The sequence below is a fragment of the Charadrius vociferus genome, unplaced genomic scaffold (assembly GCF_000708025.1).
Source record: "Charadrius vociferus isolate BGI_N301 unplaced genomic scaffold, ASM70802v2 scaffold385, whole genome shotgun sequence".
Lineage (NCBI taxonomy): Eukaryota > Metazoa > Chordata > Aves > Charadriiformes > Charadriidae > Charadrius > Charadrius vociferus.
Genome location: NW_009648925.1, coordinates 5661684 through 5683973, shown reverse-complemented (window position 1 = coordinate 5683973; position 22290 = coordinate 5661684).

The window sequence follows — 22290 nt, the reverse complement described above, 5'->3', positions numbered from 1 at the left end:
AATTAATTAGCATAGAATGGAGGTGAAGATAATCTTAGATTATCGGATAACAAAAATTTTGTTTAAACTTGAGCATAAAAGTGAACTCATTTTGAGACATGATAACACTAACAAGGTGAAGGAAGGAAAATCATAGAAGAAACCTGTTTTGTAGAACAGAAGCCAGAAACTGTAACCTAGATAATATGGAAATCCAAAATGAAAGATAACAATGTGACAAAAAAATGTGCAACAAAAACATAGCTGTTAAAAATGTTGTAATTATGTGATCGTAAAAGGCAGATGTTGAATGAGGAAATCTGTTTCTACTCTGAATTCTTTTCTAATCTATGGGATGTCTCGGAACAGAGATTTTAAAGACACATGATTAATTATAGAAAAACGTGAAGGTTTGAAGATACTCTCCTAACTAATATTTTCATAATTCACTTAATCTAACAATACTGATGTGTTTTGTTGAATGCAATACAGGACTGTACATATTTTTAAAACAAATTCTAGAATAACACATCCTGAAAAAAAACACCACTTCTTAGAAAGAAAAGTAGTTAAATTGATCTGAATAACACATTGCTGTCCTTTTCTACAGGAGGCAATAGACAGCAAGCATCGCTGCTAGGGGCTAAAGGAGCTGTAGAATCAACCTTCTGTCAGTTTTGATCTAGCATCATAGTGCTTTGCTTCCTCTGTGCTAAGATTTTAGCAAGCTTTCAGCTCTCAGAAATAAATGCTGCTGGGTCTGCTACTGATCTGCTAATTTGATGCTGGGTAGGTCACATAAGTGACTGGAGCCCTGTTTCTCCCTCAGGAAGTAAAAGGAAATAGTGGTCTGCTTGCCTCCTATGGGTTGCCCTTCTCAGAAGCTATTTAGGTCATGCATAGGCCCATAAAGGTATGGCATGACTCAATGTAAGCATGGATACTGTGATCTTGTCCTTGGTGTCCTCTGTGTTGTGCTGCAGGCATCTCTCAGTAGTACCAGTAGTGCTGGTGCCACAGAGGTGAAGACACTCTTGGACTGGGCACTCCCCAGTGACTCCTGCTTGAGGCTGTGGATATTCTCCAAATATGCCAACCAAATTCGGTCTTGCACAAAAGCCAGCAAAGCTGATGGATTCCCTGGAGTTTTACTCTATTGTACTTTCCTGAGGATGAGAGCTCAAACCCCTGCCCTTCTGCATGGTTCAGAGCAATCAACAGGCTGCAAGGCACTCCAGGGCCAGTCTCACCACCATTCTTGGTGGAGTTGTTTTATCTTTTGAAAAATACTAGTCATTGGAACAGATAGCTGCTCAGATACTAACAACTCTGGAAGCAAACAAATTTTTAAAAGTATTGAATCTAGGTATTTCCAGTGTTAGGTGATAGCTCATTAATATTTTCTCTAGATTGCTATTTTTGATTTAGGCAACTCATCTACACCAGTACTAGAATAGGTATGTAAGTGTTCTCCTTGTATCTAGTCCATTATATTTGGGTGAAAACACCTCTGATGAGGAAGTGAGTCAAGATGCCTTTGTCACAGTCAGTGCCTTACAATACTGATACCTTGATAGTCACTGATGAATAAAAGTCATCACCTCTAAGTCATTGTGTATGACAATCAACCAAAATGAGAAGCATTTTTTCCAAGAAAAGGTTTCTTAGTATTTCAGTCATCAGTGTGGCATTTCCATTTATTCTATCAACTTTTTTTTAAAAAAAAAAAGACATTGTCAGATCAAATTTGACATCATAATTAGAATTTTTTTAGTCAAGATTCTGAGAATACTTGAAGACTAAACTAAGTGTGTCTATAAAGATTTAGTAAATGTTTCTATAAAATTTATGTTCATTCTCCAAGGGACATTTTTAATGACAATAGAAATAGTTCATTTCAAGACATAAATATAATACTCACCCTATTTTCAAACAAAAAGGCTTGAAAGGAACATTCATTCTTTCTCATGATACTAGTATAGTTTTATAAAATCACAGTAAAATGCAAACCTCTTAAGGTGAGATTTCAAAAGTTAAACACAATTAATTTAAATTACTCTTCTGTTTTCCTTATTCTTGCTCCTCCTCTCCCAGATGGTATAATTAGGATTAGCCAAATAACAGAAAATAGCATGGTCTATATATTCTCTACATTATATAGATATGTATCACATAGGTATAAGTAGATATATTTTATCCCAGTTATACTGTAAAAAAAGTACAGACAAAAAAAGCAAATCCAGTAATAAGATTTACAAGTAAATCTAGCAGTGAAGGTAAACTTCTGAATTTTTCCTCTCCCTCAATGGAGTTAGGGCTAAGCACAGCAAACTGAGCAGGAGTCTGTGCCTACATTCACCAAAAGTTGCTCTGGACAGTTATGCAGCTGGAACTGAGATTAAAATCAAGCGCAGGAGGAACTATTGACTATGAATAAGTAGCAAAGCTCCTTTTGAGTTTCTTGGAGATTGAAACATCAGTACCTCTTTGGTAGTGTACTTTTTCTGCTCCAAAAGGATGGTGCTCTGTTGTGTGCTCTGTTCTATTTTTGCATGCCAATAGATGTCCTCTTTTCTTCATTGCTGCTGCATCTAAGCACCTTCAACATGTTTATTAAACACTCCATTATCTGAAACCTATTTGCTTTCTAATCTTTCTCCAAGAATAGACAGGCATGTACTGAAATGTTATCTGGTGATTATTTGGGTTTATTCCATTATGTTACATTAAGGTACTCTGTATTTTCAACATAGAATGGAAGATTAAGGAATGGTACATCAGAGGGTATCAAAGTTTTGTTCCTTGTTTCCACCCTAGAACTGCAAGCCCCACAAATGCATTCTTAAGCTGAGTGAAGCATTTTTTTGACAAAGGTGCGTTTTAGACTAAAATGATCATCTATTTTCCTCTTCTGTCAGGAGAGGGAAAAGTTTTGACTTTCACACAGCAAATGAGGGGAGAACTTTCCCCAGCCAGTTGCTAAACATGCACAACCACAACTCTTTAAATCCGACCCAGTAACCATGCACTTCCCTCTCCACGGAAAGCTGCAGGAGATATGAGCCCATTCCATCCGTGTTTCCAGTTCACCCAAAGCCTCAGGACTATCTTAGTGGTAGAAGATAAACTATCTCCTGGGAAGAGGTGGAACATATTAACTTAGATTCAGAGCAACATTGACACAGTCTCATAGCTTTTTTCTGCCTGAGGTTTGGTCAGAGTCTCTGGGCTGGAACGCATGCTGTACCCTGTACAAGTGTCAGGCTGAAGAAGAGTATTGAACTTGGATATTAATTCCTGAGTTTACAAGGGTTTGATTACCTTCGCGACTCAAATTATTTTTCTGCTCCTTTATGGGTCTCCTGATCTTGTGCTGCAAAATCCTGAGGTTGTCAACCTGTTTAAATTAATAGCAGCTTTATCAGCCCATTATTTCCAACATCTGGTGAGTAATGCAGAACAATAACTATTAAGTAATAATGTCAGTTTCTGATTAGAAAAGCTAATACTGTACTAGCAATAAACTTTGTTCATGCTGCAGCAAAGATCCATCAGACCAGAGATTTGGGAAGGACTCTGCAGTACCCAAAATAAACAAGCCAAATAAAACAATAGTAATAACACAGGTGGGTTAAAAAAAGCACTTAAATAAAACGGAACCAAACTGAAAATTTCTGTTTCTAAATTATTCACAGCACATAATCAGCTTCTACCACATTATGCCATACAGTGACCAGCTCACTGGGAATTAATCTGTTTTTGGAGAAAGATGATGTTAATCTGGAATAGGCATTCAAATTCAGTCCCATCTTGATCATTCAGCATGAGTTCCCTGTCCTTTAATTTTGCTCTCCTCTTCCACTTCTGACTTCCCATATTGAAGACATTTTCAGGTGATAGCTGTCTGCAGAAGGAGCTTCAAGCCTGAAAGCTTTTCCAGATCCCAGCAACATCAAACTCTTGCCCCTGTCAAATGGGCTTCTGAGGAGTGAAGGCTTCTCATTTCTCATCCCAGACCTAGTAGGAATTATTCAATTTTATAACCAAGTTTTCTCTGGCTGCTACTGATGCTAGAAATAAAAGCAGTTTAAAATTCATGAGGGGCATCTGACTATTTTCCATTTCTAGCGGAGGACTGAAGTTTGTTCTCTCCAGTCATGCTCAGAACACCAGTGTGCAAAGCAATGCCGCTGAAAGGAATCATTTACTCCAACTGTGGTTGCAACTGAAAGTTCCCCTGAACAACAGAAATTCATTGCATCAGGTGATCAGAGGACGCAATGAAAAACAATTGGGAACTATAACTGAGAGACAAGAGAACATTAGGTGCTGGAAAGTTAAGGGTGGCAAAACAAGCGCACAGGCAAGATGCTTCTGCAAAGGATTGGGTGACCTTGCAAAGGGCCTTCTTGAACAGAGCCCCATGTGGCACTGAGAACATGAGTGTCCCAAGCACTTTTTAGGACTACGACTGATAAAAGCATATTTTGAAAAAGCTGTAGCTGTTGTTATCTCATAGGGAAATTTTCCAACACTAGAAGATCTTCTGCTGAATGGATTTGTCAACATGGAGGTAGTGTCTTTAGAAGAAGTGACTGCAGTTAAATACCCAGTAAAAGGATTTTCAGAATATAGTCAGGCAAAATACCAGTCCTGATAAATCAGGCTCATAAGCCAAAGGTTTGTTCTGTGTGACTGACCTGAGATCGTCAACCGTCTTGTAGAATATGGTTGAGCTGCTTAGATGTCCTACAGCATGTGAACATCTTTCTGTCTGCAGTATGTATTTAATAGCTCTCTCCTGACCTCTTTCCCCTCTGCATTCAATTTTGAAGTGGTTGGTTGGTTTTTTTTCCACAGAACTTCTCTCATTTTGGTTGAGCACTTCAGGGCCTTGCCCTGGTTCTCCTGAGTGTTTAGTGTTGGCAAGGCTGACTTGAGGTCTCTGGGTTTCAATCTTCTATGAGGGTTACTAGCAGCTGAAAAGCACAGGAAGCTTTTGAAATCCCGGTTGGAAAAAATACAGGTGAAGAGGGGACTTTGGCCACCTTTAGGCTGCAGCTTTGAACACACTGATAGTGCTCAAGCAAGCACATGAAAGGCACTTCAGAAAGTCAGACCCTCAAATATTGCCTGGTGTAATTTCTTAGACTGAAGAAATCATTTCACCTACAAGAACCCCTTACAAGAACGAGGGTGAGGGAAAAGCAGGAAAAAAAAACCAACAGGGAACTAAATTAGTTAAAATGCAATCAGAAAAAATAGCTATACATAGCTATCTTCTTGAATACCATCTCCCTGGAAAAACATTGACAAAAATGCTCAAGCTCAAATATCTGATCATTTTCAAGAGAGGCTATAAGTGATTGATTTATCATTTATTTTTAATGTGGAAAAGAGATATAAAAAGAAATAACATTATATTTAAGGCCTGATCCCACACTGGCACCTTTCTGTAAAGAGAATGAGTCAGAGTAACTGTTTCAAATTCAAGTGTCAGTTGAAAAGGTTTTGAAAGAGGTGGTAAAATAAATAGTAACAAATGTGTGGGAGCAGATGCTACTCATGCAAGAGCTCTAAAGGAAATCAAATGTAAAATCTGTAGTATGTTGCCTTATGTTTCAATCAGCCATAGTACCAAAGGAGTAAAAGGCAGAAAATGTGACCTAAATTTTAGAAAGAAGTCTATGGGGATTCGAAGAGCAATACCCCAGTAAACTGGACTGGGATATCAAGCAAATTAGTTGAAATAATACAACGAACAGAGCTTGTAGGCTTCTGAACAAATGTGATAAATGGAGAAAGAATCCACGTGGCAGATGGATATCACGCTTCGGGAGTGCTTGCCAGTTTGTCAGTCATGAAGAAAGACATGGATCAGTGTGGCCCAGAGGGTACAATGGGGCATCTGAATTTCCAAAAACCTTTAACATGAGCAACAAAAGCTGGTCAGGAAAAGAAGCTGCCATGCAGTACAAGAGCAGGTCCCACTGTGAATTAATAACTGTGAAAAAGATCGAAAGCAAAGGGTAGGGATAAGCAGATAGTCCTCAGAAGAATGGCAGATTCCCAAGGGGTCTGGGCCATTTGACTTACCCATGAATGATATGGAAAGGAAGTGAATAGTGAGGGGATAAAGTTTTCCAACACAACATTATTTGTTTGTGAGATGTTGCAGAAGGCTCTCACAAGAGTGTGTAACTGGTTACTAAAATGTCAGTTGAAATGCAACACTAATATATGCAAATAAATGCACTTGAAAAAAAGGGTAAGAAAACAGAAATGGCTAAGTGCTAAAGTATCTCAAAAAAGGACCTTGAAATCAGTGGGGACGGTGCTATGAAAATATCTTATCATTGCTTAGGCGTCAAATCAAAAGAGTATTAGTGATTCTGAGGAAAGTAATAGAGACATCATTGTGATGATGTTTAAAGCCATAGGGTGCCTTAACTTGAATGAATACTGTGAGCAATTCTGGTCATCCCATCTCAATAAAGTTATAACAGAATTAAGAGCAATTCAGAGAAGAGTGATGATGATTAGAGACATGGAACAGTATCCATATTGAAGTTACACAACAAAATTAGGAGCCACTGTCCTAGGTAAAAATGATTGAGGGAGGAATGCAATAAAGAGCTATAAAAATATTAATGGAATAGAGCTGTTGAGCAGGGAAATACCCACTCTTTAATTCTCATACAACAGGGGCTAGAAGACACCTAATGAAATAATCACACAGAATTAAAAAAAATAATTAAAACACGGATGAAGTTTGGACATGGATTCAAAGAGCAACTGCAGTAGAAAAGTTAATTAACAGCTATTAAATACAGTATACAGATGAGATGTTTCGGTGAGGATGTCCCTAAAGGTGCAAAATATTTAGAGACACAAAGTGGTACAAGTGGAAGGATCACTCTATGTACCTCCTGGGTTCTTATGTCATTTCCTTAAGCGGCTCTTACTGAGTGCGGGAGAAAGGATGGAGCTTCGGTTTGATGCAGACCTTATGTTCTCACTCTCTCCCTCTTCAAGTGCTTTCATCTGCTTTCATCCAAACACACATTATAATTGAATCAATGCAAATCTGGGGGCTCTGGAGCGGGTAACTAGGTGACCTTTTCAGAGAGCACACAGACCTTAAACTATTTGGCTATGTCGGGAAACGAATTCCTCTATAATATGATATTGAACTTACATGACATGGTGTTTACTTGTTTATAAGTAGGTTATACTCCCATATCCACCATATCCCCTTACAGACTGCTCTCGCCTGCATGAAACCAGACTTGAACCTCACAGGTACACATTTCCTCCTGCATTATTCTACAAGAACATCTATGGCAACCTTTGCTGGAACTCATCCTCCTCAAACACCCCTGTATTTTTCATGGAAAAGAGGTTTCCTCTTGGTCACACCAGTTATTTGCCCTACCAGAGGACAGTGAGCGATTGCAGCTACAATGATGAGCAGCAGGGAGTGAAAGGTAGGTGATGACTATGTCAACACTGCTGCCAAATGTGTTTTTCAATCTACAACCTTGGTACATATCATGTAATTAAGGAGAAAGAATCTGGCCCTGAATTATTCATCCTCATTCCACTATGCATTCAGTCATTGAACATGGACAAAAACTGTGCTCCTCTTAATTGCTGTCCAAATCTCTGATCTCACGAGACACCAACAGTTCTCATCAGTCTAAGCTGACAAAGTTAATGTGGTTTGCATCATGATCTGCTCCTTTAATAAAGATTCTGGTCTCCCTGGGCTTAGCTCAGTAGCTCTGCATTACACATAATCTCCTTAATCAGAGAACAAAAAACTAGGTTAAAAGAATGCTAAGGGAAGCTCATAACCACAGGGAGACTCACCGTGCAGGCTACAGCCTTTGCTAACAAAGCACAGGAGGACACACAAGATATCTGGGGTTTGCTGGCAACAGTCAACCCCCATGCAAACCTGTGAGGCGCCTTGCTCCTTCAGCACCCTTGCAATGGCAAGAGTCCTCACATCCTCACAACTGCTAAGCGCCTTCAAGGACTGGAATATGACTATGAATTTTATTGCTTTCATTATCCAGTTTCACCAGCCTAACATAGTTCTAATTAATTTTATATGTGGTTTGTATTACCTTGGGGTTGTTTTATTATTTAGGAACTTTTCAATTACAGCTAGATAAATCATGGGAAACACAATATTAAGACAGAAAAGTGTACAAAACATGATAACCGTCCCTAATAAACTCGGTTTGCACAGAAATACTCATACAGCTATACCCTTCTCTCCTGCAAATGTCTAAGTTAGCACACATGCCAGCGACAGAAAGGAAAGTTTTCAGGAGTGTCATTGGTTGCTCATGTGGCACACTCTGTTTTGCACGATCCCCAAAGCAGAGCATCATAAATTCAAAGGCATCTTCTGTGGTTAGTACAGCTGTCTGGAACCAAATACTAGCACAGTTCTGGAACTATTTTTATTAAAACAAAAAAATAAATTCCAGTGGCAGGAAGTGTTTATTGCTATGGAGACTTTTAAGTTTTTAATAGAAAGTAAAAAAAGACATTTTAGCCAAGGAGAAGAGCTCTATTCCCTGATGCAGTTTGTTAGTTCACTCCCCCTGCCCATGTTCTCCCTCACAGACCTTAATGTCCTATCAAACCATGGTCCCCTCTAGGCACTGTAGACAGGAAGTCCATACTAGAAAAATTCTCAGAGGAAGATCACTGTTCATAATCTGAGATATAAAATATTACAGTGAGGAAAAATGAGAGATTCCCTAGGAAAGAGAGTTTGTGTGAAAAAATCTTCTCTGTTTAAGACCTAATTTTCTTTCCACCATGTTTAGACAACAGGGATGCAATTGAATGAAAATTCCAGAAAATTAAGTTCACTCATTTCTGCTCAATTATGATGCACACAATTGGAAATTTAACCTGCTGTGATGACCATACCACTGCTAAGATTATGTAGGTATCACTTACCTATGTGATGTCTAAGTGCACATTTCGGTTTTCCAATCTTTTTGATGACCAGATCCTGCGAGCCTCCTGCTTTCTTATGCTGCTTGTCATCTAGGTGTTCTCACCATATGAGTCACAAGGGATCTAAATTTCTTTTTCTCAGCAAAATGTTTTAACAGTGACCTGAAAAGACAGCATTAGGAAAAAAAAATTACTTAAACCAGCACACAGACTATACTCATCTCTCCAGGCTTATGTATCTCCATTTCCATGAAATATGATCACCTTTTATTTATTTTCAATGCTGTAGACGTGATCATCTTTATGATTACCCCTATATAACCTTTGAATATTTGCTGGATGTTGGTTTATCCTGAGTCTTATTATGAGCTCTTATACCCATGTTGGCATTCATTTCTAGGTATTCAGCATAGATACAGAGATACATACAGGTATAGGTATAGATACAGGTACAGATACAGATCACATGAGGGTGGATATTCATCCTAATTATAATTCCTGAAAGCCAATGTATTCAATAAACTCAAAGTCAATAAAGGTTGACATAGACACAGTTCAATATTCTTCACATTTGGTTGGGTCTAGATGAATTTCTGAAGGATTCCAGCATTATGTATGATGGTCTTGGAGAGTTTCTATTACACAAATCCTTCATCAACTGATGAACTGTAGAAATAATATAGGACGGCTCTCCAGAATTCAGAGAAGAAAACATATTTAAATGAGAAAAGCTGTTCCAAGTTCCAAAGACAGGCTATTTTAAAGCAGCAAGTTATGAGGAAACATTAAAAGGCAGAATCAACTTTAACAACTGAGAATCATTTTTATGGTAGCCATAGCTCGCTATGAAATCTGTTCTACGCACTCACTTAAATCATGATGGTTTTTGTGGTAATTCTCAGTTGTGCTAAGAATATCTTTACAATGATAAGAAAAGGAAGCAATAAATAGACAGACAATAGTTCTGCGTTAGAGATTTTCCATGAAAAAGTTGTGAATCTTTTGTCATTTATATTCAAATTAAGATCTGAAGAGGAAATTTCAAAGATTAAGGTCACTTAAAGGCAAATAGTTTTTAGATATTTTCAGACACTGTTTCAGAAAAGCATGGTACTTTACTGGAAAATTTATGCAGCAAGCTTGCTACCGATTTGGCTATTTTCCCTGGGAGAACTGTTGGACCCGAAGGGGGAATCGCCCTGCAAACTTGCTAGACTGGAAATCAGCAAATCTAATTTCTCTTTCTAAGTTTATCTATGGAGCAGTGATAGGCATTTCAGCTGTACATGGTTTAAAGTCTCAGACCAAGCTGTTCAATATTTCTGCTTGTCTGCCTCACAATCTCAGCAACAGCTAAAGGCCCTGAGCGTGTTCCCGTCTGATACTAGAGGTTCCTGACACCTAGGACTGTAATTATGGCACTCTCAGGAACATACACTTAGCAAAGAAATATTACAGCTCATGGATCCCCTGCGTGTTTGGGCCTCAGTTTCTCTCATTCCTCCAAACAGTTCGTGCAGATGAGCAGTTCCACTGAGTTCAGTAGGGATTATTCATCTGCTCATCCTTTCTTGAACACACCTGGACTCAGGCTTGTAGGTAGATCTAATTTTATGAGGGTGTACTTATTTGAGTTTATTTCATTCCACAGAGAAATAATATCTGGCTGAGGGAGTGAAGTGTCAGTTATTTTCTTTACTGAAATGATGACAGTGAAAACAAAAAGGATGGGGAGGAATAGCTTGATTTTTAAAAACAGTTTTTTATAGAATGTACAGTATAGTGAAAATATTTCCTATGTCTGATTTACACTGAATAAAAAAATTACCTTTTTATTCTTCAGTCAAAAAGCAGCTGGTCTGGCCTGTGAGGTACAAATTGGAAGGCTACATATGATGACTTTTCCAGTAACTGTTAACATTACATATCCTTTCCTATAAAGAGTCCAGTAACATTTTTTTCTGATTTTTCTGCTGACTAGTATGTAGGAACCTAGGAATCTGTGCAAGATTTGGTAGTATTTTACTTATATGAAAGAAAAATTTCCATGATCATGTGCTATACTGTTAAATATTTTTTCTCAAGGCCCACAGCCAATTTTATGGTTTATCATTTTTTTCGTGCAATACTACCTGCCCAAAATAGATGGTCAGATTATTTCCATTTCTTTCACCTCCTCAGAGGTTTGCATTGCTCCACACCAGTAATATAAGAACATCCTATTTTCCACCTCCTGCAGCCCTGATACTCTATATAGTTTATACTGTTTACAATTGATTTCCCACTGATAACTCCCATACGACCCAGTGAGCTGCCAGCCATGCTACACTGTAGATGCCTGATGAACCTCAACTACTCTGTCAAGCTCAAGCAGCTTGCAGACCACAGAAGTCTTTGCCCAGAGGATAAAAAAAAAAAAAACAAAACCCAAAAAAACCCAACAACAAACACCACAACAAACTTTCCCAATTCTCTTTATCTATACTTGGTTAACATCTTGCTGTACATCATTCACCAACTCTTTTTTTCCCCTTCATATTCGAAGAAATCACTCAAGAAAATCTTTCCAAGTGCAATTAATCCCGTTCACTTGGATTCAGAAGCTGACAAAGCAAACACAGATTTAAAGAATTACAGAGAAAGTTAAGGTTAATATTGAAAAGATTAACAAGTTCCCTGGTGGGAAAAAAAAAAAAAGAGGCTTATGAAATAACTCAGTTGCTTGTTCTTACTCTGTCTTCTCTAGACATCCTGACCAGCTGGTTTTATAATTCCCTCCCTCAGTTCTCATTTGTGTTACAGGGACAGCTGTACCCTCTTTTGCCCACTGCTTGTCTCCTAGAGAAAATATATGATAAGTATTACAAGGGTTGTGGTGTTGCAAAATAGCCAGTTATCATCAGCTTTAATCAGGCAATGAGAAAATATCACCCTTTTTTTATAAGAAATTTTTTCTTAAAAGCAGAACATTATGGGGTGAGGGTTTCTTCAAAAAATAACAAATTTTTACAGAAAACAAATAGCAGTTTTCAAAAATTAAAATTTAGCTTTATGCAAAAAAAAATACTGATTTTTTTATTAAATATAAGAAAAAAATCTCTTTGTCTTAAAAAATATTTTAGTTGAAAAATTATATTTTCATAAAGATAGACCATGGAGGGAGGAAAATTTCAGCCATCCCTATACAAATTATTAATCCTGTTAGTGAGTTTGCTAAATTAGTAAGATAAGAGGACTGAGAATCATGATATGACTTAAATTTGAAATATTACCAGCAAAATCAAACTCAGCCGATATTCAATTGCTAATATGCAATGAAATTATAAACATGCATGAAGTTAAGCACAGGCTTAACAACTTTGCTAAATTTTGATGAGTCCAAGCTCAAATGAGAGCAAAAAATTTTCTTTGTATTTGTGCATAGAGTGAGAGACACCTGAAGGTAGCAGGTAGGTTGATTAGTATTTGAAATAACAGACTATTAAAATGTAAATTAAATAAATGCTACTGCCTGGAAAATAAATGAGTTTTTAGCAACTGTCATCAAACCTGGATACCACCTTCAGCCTCTCTGAGCTCTTGTCAGCTGGATTCCAGCCCAGATGAAGTGGGCAGGAGAGCACAGGAACCTAATGAGAATAAATGAGAATTAGTTTAGCACTCTCACACAGCTAAATTATCCAAAGATTAGTTACCTGTTTGGAGCAGACTGCCCGAGGATTTATTCAGCAGAGGAGCGTGCAGGCAGAAATCCAGCTTTGTAACCGAAGAGGTCTTTGCCATGGACTTAACAGAAAATAATTTGAGTGGCATTAGGATTCTCCTCAGCAATGCCTCAAAGTCTAGCTTATTCCTTGGAAATCTCCCAGATCCTAGGCTGTGCAAGAAAACATGGGACTGGTCTTAGTGTGTGAATCACAGCCTCTCTGCCTCTTTCATCTTTGCTTTTAAATATCTGCTGCTGTGGTTGAACAAAGCTTTGGGTGCAGCTCTGCCGAGACTGAAAAACGGCAACTTTTCAGCCCTGAAAGTTCAAAGCAGGGTTGGAGATATGTGCTGAGCACTGTGCTCTGGCCAGATTTGTAGGGAGAGAAGGGATGTCAGGGGTTATAAAATACCTTCTTACAGCTGTGCCTGGGACAGGGAAGATAGAGACACACCCCCAATGGGCTGGCAAGGGGTAGCACAACAGTCACACCTGCACTTAGAGAGCACGTATTCCACCATGCCAGCAGCACAAATTGGTCACAGAAAGTGGTGGCTGTCCTGTGCTCTCCTGTCTGGACAGGCGCTAGACAATGTGGCACCTTAGCAAGTGCTGCAGGATGAGGTTGAGAGAAAGTGCTAGATGCTCATCAGGTCCCATCAGCTCAATCCCTTCAAACACTATCCCAAACGCAGGTCTACATGTGGCACAGGGGAACAGTCCTGGGAAATGGTGTACAGACCACAAGGTGGATTGCAGAGCTCCACTGTCTTCCAAATCTGTGCATGTATGTGCAACTTCTTTATATTAACATTTTCAACCTCATTATTTATAATGCATGCCCAAGATCTCATGTATAAGCTTATACATGTCTGAGGAAAGAACTGTCAATTCAGCCCTTGGTTCAGGTGTCGCTCTTCATTGTCTGTCTTCTGCCACAGACCAGGCTCCTACACTGCTAACCTGGAGCAAGCATGAAGAGAATAATATCTTTCCAAAAACCTATGAGGCTATATGCTTCCCCTAGAGAAACATGTTTCTAACTGTAACCATGTTTGATAACTAACATAAACTGATTTTCTCTGAACAGTGCATCTTCCAGCATGATTAATATGTCTAAGAGGTAAAACAAAGGCTATTCTGATTCATTGAAATACAACATAAGCACAGGGAAAAGCTCTTTGTACCACTAAATTGCAACCCTTGGTGCTCATTAGGGAAAATAGTTTCCTGTTTGCTTTGAGCTAACCTAATGCAGTAGGAAAGTGGATGAGAAAACAGGCCTCTGGTTGAGCTTTACCCTCAACAGCACAGAAGTGCCTGCTGCCAGAAAGCTGAATAATGACGTTTTTTTTGAGAGAGAAAAGAAAAAGCACACAGGGCAATACACTATTATTCTTACTCTTCCTGAAAAATATCACACAAGATGAATTGTCCAGATGTTAGAGTGCAATCATGGGACTTGGAAGATGGGCATTTATTTTTGCACAATACCACAGGCTTCTTGGGTGACCTTAGAAAAAACTTTCTATGAACAGCGTTTTACAAATTATTTAATAACTTGATAATATCTACACTCTGCACTTCAGATGGCTAAATTCAGCGTCCTAAAATGTCAGTCAGCACCAGAGGTGGCTGCCTCTCTTCACTGATTTAGAGGGAATTTCTGACTTTGAGCTTTTGAATGGCATCTAATTTAGATCCCTATAGTAACTGAAGATAAATGGTGTGAAGATTCCCCTTAGGGTTAAAAATCCATAAAACAACATAGGTTGCTAGTTCATCTGTCTCTAAAACTAAGTAATCATACAGCCTACTAGAAGTGTCAAAGATTCAGTAATGTAAGAAAAGCTCTCTGAAGTTTTAATTTTACAGAAGCACAGATAGAGGAGGTTACGTTTGCCACTGTTACATAACTTTGCATGCAGCTTGTCCTCAACCCAAATTCTGGCTAGGTGGAGCCAGCAAGCCCCTTTTGAAGTCACCCCCTGAAACTGAAAAAAACAATAAAAAAATAAAAAAGGTATTACCAAGAATGAACACAAGCTTGATATAATTAAAATCAAACTGGCATTGGTGAGCTTTATCCAAAGCAGATCAAATTGTTCAAAGAAAGATATGACTTCGGCTGGGTACCAGCCAATAGAAATGGATTCGTTGTTGAGAAGCAGCATGAGGGTAGAACCAAAGGAAGGAAACAAGCCATGATTTCACCCCATGTCTACAGATGGGATTAATTTCTTCATCTTTTTCTTTTTCAAAACAGTGAGGTTGCTTATCATATCGATTTGTCATATAACATCATATTCTGTCCACCAGAGTCTCTGGATAGGCACCAAGGCACTGCAGTCCTTCATCCCCCACTCTGTTGCCCAGCCAGAGCTCCCACCAGCCTGGTACTGCAGGTCACAGTGCTGGACCTGCCGCAGCTTCATATAAAAGATAAATGTGTCCCCTCTAGCTGTAACAAGGGGGTGAGATGGGAGTTAGCACACACACAGCTCTGTGCCTCAGAGACTTTGCATGAAACTTGACAAGTTGAAATATGGGGAAGCCCTCCCCTAAAAGCTCCACTCTCAAATTTGTTATGTGGATGGTATGAAGGAAATCCTGAACTCATGCTGAGGGTTCTCTTGCCTTTGTCTCATATCTTTCTTGACAAAAAAAAGAACAATCCTTTGTTCCAATATCTAATTATCTAATCGCTGATCAAATCACTACTTTAATAGATACATTACTGCAATCACAGCGAGAAAACCAATGTTCCTCACAAGGAGAATCATGGAGAGGTGAAGAAAGCTTTGCGTTTTCATAACTACTGCCAATAATAATCTAGTGAATCTACTGAGTTTAAAGTGCCAGCTATAGTTTCTGTCACCTTGAATCCAATAATAAGTGAAACCACTCTTTGTGGCAAGGACTTTTCTTTGTTCTTTGCCTTTGGACACATTCACACAATAGAACTATGAGCTACGACTCTGATTTCTTCGCCCATACACAAATAGCTGTTATCTGATTAGAAAGTAAAGACTAAGCTCATGTCCTTAACATAAATCTGGTTTTACTCAGTTTTCACAATACATTCACAACTTGAATGAGAGAGAAAAGCATGCCTAGCAGAAAAGAGATTATGACCCCTTTACCTTGAAAATATCATTTGAATTCTAAGAGCACAAAGGAAGAGAAATTAGGGCTGGTTTTTATCTTTACCTGAGCTTGATTAGGTCATAGAAAGTTCAGGTAATACTCATGCCTCACAGCCACAATCATCACAGCAGTAGAGAAGCTAACGGAACAGAAAGAAATGAATAGAAATTAAAACTTTTTAACGAATATTCCAGCTGCCTGATTGCAAAGAAAAGGTTCAAAATAAAAACTGTCTAGAAGTATATTGACACATTCTGTTCTGATTAGCATCCAAATTATGTAAGTCAGCAGCACAGCCAGTGAAAACTATTACCTGAGAGCACTCCACTGACTTAAGATACTTTGAGAGGAAAGCTTTAATTTAAAAACCGTGATGACCGTGCATTTAAATATTTCAAATTATCATTATTATGAGGTATGCATGAGACTGCATAAACAATCTTTCCTGTCTTATTTCCTTCTGAAGTGGTTAGGTTTTTTTGCTTGCTGTTCTTTTTTTCTAACTCAATGTGATTGCAAAGTAAGGTTGTCCAAATAGACCAAGGAGGTTCAAAAGTCAAAGCTGCTATTTGCCATCATTTGCAAAAATTACTAGCAATAAGTATTGGGACAAGGGGTGCAGGGCAGGCAGGGGAAGAATGGTTAGCCAAAGACATTCTCATTTTCCAAAAGTGACTGGCCACAATGGACTCTGACCATGTTTTTCAAAACTCCCAAGCTGGAAGCCTAAAATTAAGGCACACAAAAACATCAGCTCTTTTTCAGTGTTACCTTTATGTGTTCAAGTATTGACTCAGACTGTCCAGATTTCCCAGTAGCCTGTTGAGCTAAAGGGCGTATCATTATAGCATTTCATGGCCTATGCAGAACCATTGAATCTACACAAATAGCTGGGACTATCCAAGCTATTGGAGAGGCCACAATTGCTCATTGCTTATAATGGGTCAACCAGTTGAAAATTCAGCATAAACAAAGCACAAAAGGAGATGACTGACAGCTGTAGTAAGCTGTCAGCTGCAGGAAACATGCAATGAAATGCTTAGAAAATCACACAGAGAACCCTGTCAGCTGCAGGAAACATGCAATGAACTCTAGGCTTAGAAAATCACACAGAGAACTGGACATCACTGAATTAGATAGCAAGATAAGTTTTCCCACCAGCTCTCTAAAAAGGCTTTGCATTTATATTTGGTTTTGATGTCTCAGAATCTGATGTCTTTCCTGACTATAAATACACTTGCACTATAAATATACTTATCTTCCCTCCTGAAATGTTTTGAAATCTTCTGATGAAAAGCACTAAATTTGCAGCCTTCTATTTTTGGAGAAGCCTAAGGTGAGATAATGCTCTCTACATTGAGATTTCATGGTTCTGTAGAGAGGGTTGGCCTCGCATCAAAGAGCTGTTTGCACATTAAAAAATCTGTCAATCCCACCACTGCTGATCAAGGAAAACTAGTAAATCAGCTAGTAGCAATCGTGGTTGGGGAAAGGAAAGACAACAGCAAAACTGCAACAAAGAAATGACATTGATTCCAAGCTGGAGTATGAGTTTTTTCCTCCTGAGAAATTCAACATGCTAAAATGTCTTCACACTATTCTTGATTTAGCTAGTCCAAATGTAGACAGAAGTGACACCAGATGAGTCAGGCACACCGTCTGGACTCAAAGTCTGAATTTGGAAGTGATAAACTCACAAAAGTTTGCTTGGATGTTTCAATTCAACAGTTAAAGCAAAAGCCAAATTTCCCATTTAGCTTTCAGACAACCTGCAGTTGAAAATATCCAAAGGTTAAGGGGTTTGCCGAAGAGATATGCCGCTGAGATTAAATTAAAATCGTGTAAGAACTCCAGTTTAACCCGTGTTAAGTTAGTGGGAAAGGCTAGAGGAGACATGTGGAAAGGACTGCTGGGGAAATTGTGTGCAGTGGTTGCTTTCTTCCATCCGCTGAAATGCGTATGCTTAGGTTTGGCCAAGTAATGGTAGGTAAAGTGCATTCACTGCTAGCTAATGAAATCCTGGAGAGCCGCTATTCCCTAGTTATAACTGCTCAGAAGGTGTCAACAAATAGGAAAAGACAGGCCTCACTTTCTGACAGACGTAGAGAGCCCCGATTCTAGCTGGACCACCGTGAAAGCACAACGCCGTGGTCCATAAGACGCCAGCTCACAATGCCTTTTGGTGTATTTGTAACTTCTAAGGTGTACGTTTGTACAGCACCTCACATAGGACATGACTGAAGAGCTAAGCATTTCTGAATAATATCTTACTTAAATATCTCTAGCAATGAACAATATGATCTTCCTCTCTGCTGAATTTGTTTCTTCTATTCCTTTCCTTTTTTGTCACAATTCCTTTACCCCATAAATGCCTCACTCTGTGTCTGTTAGGGAAGAATACCTACAGGAACTTAAATGAAAAATTCTCAGTTCTATGAAGCGTTGCGCTCTTAGCCACAACCTAGCCTATGGATAAATGGCTACGGAAGAGATATATCTGATTGGGATATACCATTTTCAAAGGAAGTCTTCTGATCTCCACACTCCATTTAATATATTATTCCACTAACGTAATGCTCAGTGCCAAATCAGAAAAACCTTTTCCAGGGAGTGGGTGGGAGGAAGAGAAATGCAACCATGGTCAAGGTAAAATGAAATGATTAATGATCTGAGACTTAAAAAAATAAAATTGTAGCCAAAAGGAGTGTGCTGTATCATCTAATGGACAAAAGATTGCAGTTTAAGTATCTGAATAATTACTGTGTTTGGAACAAGAACGCACAGTGTTGATATTCCTTTCTGAATAATTGTAGTATTTCTCCCAGAATTTGTGTCTCGTAATTGACTAATCTGAAGGTTGCTATGGTAAACACTTAGCTTACACAGCACATAGTGTAGGGAGCAGATAAAAACTAAAAGGGAGACTGGTGTCGGTAAAACACCTTATGATTCTTTTTCGTGTATATTAATTGTCAAAGACAAAGACAAGAAGAGAAAAAGAGACCACTGTAACTAAGCCACCTCTGCCTACTGATTTCAGTGGAATTGCAAAGTCAGAATTTGACTTGAAGATATTTACACCAAGATTAATAATCATTAAGTTATTAAATATGCTTTTCTCCCATCTTGAAGGGCCTGCCATCTCCCTGGGAAACTGATATTCTTACAAGATTTTTTTTTTCACTGACACATAGACAATCAGAGAGATGTCAAAATAGTCTTATTCTCATCTGTATTATTGTTTATTACCGATGCCAGCTAGATCCTTAGACACAAGCTTTTTGATGCTTGTCATTGTAGAAAACCACGATGAAAAAGTATGCAATAGATAGCAGAGGGGTGGAGACAGAGTTCAAGGAAACAGTAGGATGGTATGAGCTCAGTTGGGCATAATAATAAGCATGACATGGTTGTATCCACCACACAGCCTGCCTGTCTGTAAGAGTTTTAGATATCACAACAAGACAACATTTACAAAGGATTTGAAAGCAACTAACAATACTCAGACTGGGTGGATCAAGGGAAATGGTCACCTGGATAGAGCTGCTCCTGATAGACACCACAGTGAGTAAAAGGCAAGTCTGCTACAATTTGTACAAAGTTTCTTCACAAGACCTGGCTTCTGCTTATGAATAAAGTATGTTCAGTATTTGATTATTTATCTCACATGGCTTTTGACAATCTGGAAAGAAAATGCAGATGTCTGAGTGTCTTATCAAGTGTCTTCTCAACTGCCACCATTGATTTTAGCCAACTCTAGTGAGTGTTTACTGCCCACTACAGAAGCTTATGAGACTATGATCATTTCACTGACACAGTGGACAGAACAGATCTGTAAGATCTGATAATGTCCTCTACACTAATTCCACTTGTCCCTGATTTAACCCATTTTAAAAAATCCTTTTGTGAGCCTCCTCATGTAATGATGAACTACAGCTAGGGAAAATAGCTAAAGATTATCCAAGTTCACTGTGACTGCAGGAATTCTGTCCAGTATCTTCTTGCTAAGAGAAATAGATGTGGCATCATGTATCAGTGGAGCACAAAAAGAAGGGATTAAAGACAGCCCATAAAAATGGGAGCAGCAGTGATCAATAGCATAATTTTTAATAAAACAGATTAGAAACGTAAGAAACAACACTGGGGAATAACCAAGAAGTAGCCAAAGCAAATCATAAATCTAAAAACTGCAAAAAGAAAGGTCTGCCCAATGCAATCACCTGCTCCTGTCTGTTCCTCAGCACTTCCAAAGCCATCTCCTGAGTCATCTCACTGACCTGTCCTCTCAGCTTCTCCTAAACACCTCTGTATCTGTCCCCACATGCATGTACCCATCTAAGAAGTCACTTATATAGTGGCCATATTTGGGGGGGGGGGGGGGGATGAACTTGCACTGCAGCCATTCCCTCAACAGGAGTGAGGATGCAGGGCTTGCTCTGTCCATGACCAATTTTCACCAGTGTCACAACTTTAAATAACTTCATAATAATGCTAAGAACACTGACGTGAAGAATTGGTATACAGGTCTAAAACAGATACATAGTCAATTCTTTTATTTTCATTTCAGCCTGGCAATTTAAATCCATGCAGGGAACACAAGCATCTAGCTCTCGTTTTCAGAGGTGTCAATGGGTGCATTGGAGTCAGATCCCCACTGGCTTTCTATGGACTTAAACACGCCAGCCAATTTTGTTCTATTATAGTCTATTACTAATTTACAGACGACACAGACTTTTTAGATGCTTTACTGAGCTATCTTGTCCTGTCTGCAAGGAGCAGTAAGTAGATTCCTCTCTTTTTTCAGGAAAGTGTCATTTTTTATTAATTTTATAAACAAAATCCTTAGTGGATATAAATATTTCACCTGTAGCTTTCCTCTTTACTCCCCTTGTTCCTGAGAAACTTGTATTGCTTATTTTTCATGAAAGGCTTGTCAAGATGAGAAGCCATCACAGAAACATTTCAAAATTTTCCCGACAATTGGCTCATTCATAATCTAATTGCGCCGGCAGGCAAGAAACTCCAAAAGTCCCTCGATGTGCCATGACAGTTTTTACACAGATCTTGACAATACTTGCCAAGCGATTTTCACAGCCTTGAAGTTTCTGTCAAAAGAATAGAGAGAGGAAGGAGAAACCCAGGGACTTTGACCACATGAAATGCAACTCAATATTTTTTCTTTCTCCAAGCTGAAATGCTAGCCTAAAATGTTCATGCGAAAGTCGCACAAGGAGAAATATGTGCTCTTCTGAGAATGTCGTTTTTTCAGAGCTTAACAAAGGTCATCCTGAGTTCAAGGTGTATAGTGAAATGAAGCCCTTTTAAGCTATTTTTCCCATCATAGGAAAAAAATAAAGAAGGTCTATGCTGCGTCAGAGGAAAGGTCCACCACTATCCTTTTCCCAGTAGCACCTGCTAATGGGAGTATACAGAGGAGGATAAGTACAGAGCAAGAACAAGCACCACTGACAAACAGCTCCCGCTTCTATAGACATGGTTTTCTCTTCCAGCACTCCTGGTAGTAGGGTTTGGAGGGGGTGGAGGACAGGGCGGCAACGAAAGTATTTGTTTTGGTAAGAAAACCAAAACAACTAATGTCCTTCCTCCATAAAATGTTTGCTGAAGGGGAGGGGTTGGAGGGAGGGGTGTCCCATAGCCCACAGGTCCTGGACTTGACCATAAATTGTGAAACACGAGGAAGCTTATTTTCTTCAGACATATTGTTTTTAGCTGTCTGTGAGTCAAATAAGTTTGTATCATCTACAGACATGTTACATTTAAGTTGCCCTCTTAAGTGTTTGTTTGTTTGTTTGTTTTTCCTAAATGGAACGTAGATGACTACTAAAAATAGAGCAAAAAGTTACATATAAAATAACTGCATGATCTGGGAGCTATATACTGACCTGAAAGTTTATCCTCATTGTTTAATATTTTAGGTCTTAATACAGAACCAAAGAATTACTGCTAAAAACAGAGTATGAGAATTAATTAATTCACTCTGCTTTTGCCCTCTCCCTTCAATTTACTTCTGTATTGTAACATATTTTGCAAGCTAATACACATTTTCAAAACCACAAGAAAAGGAAGCACAAATAGGCATATTTACCTCCTGTATTCACACTAGAAATCTTCTGAGGCACTTTTGAAAGCTGTTTGTGGGTTTGAGGCACTTAAAGAAAAGAAACAATATCATCTGGAGTAGACAATGAAACAGGCATCACATATGCCACTTTATGACATTGAATACTACAATCAATAGAAATGTCAGTTATCTCACATTAACATCAGAGCAGGTAGATTTATATGACCACTTGGTTACTATGTTAGATCTCATCACGCTTAACAATAATAGAGCTTAAGGCTGCCTGCTCCAAGCCAGAAGAATGCAAAATTTCAATGGTACTAATCAGTCAGGATGGATTTTGTAGGAAAATGACAAAAATCACAGATTTGAGCAGGTTTAATATTTTCAGAAG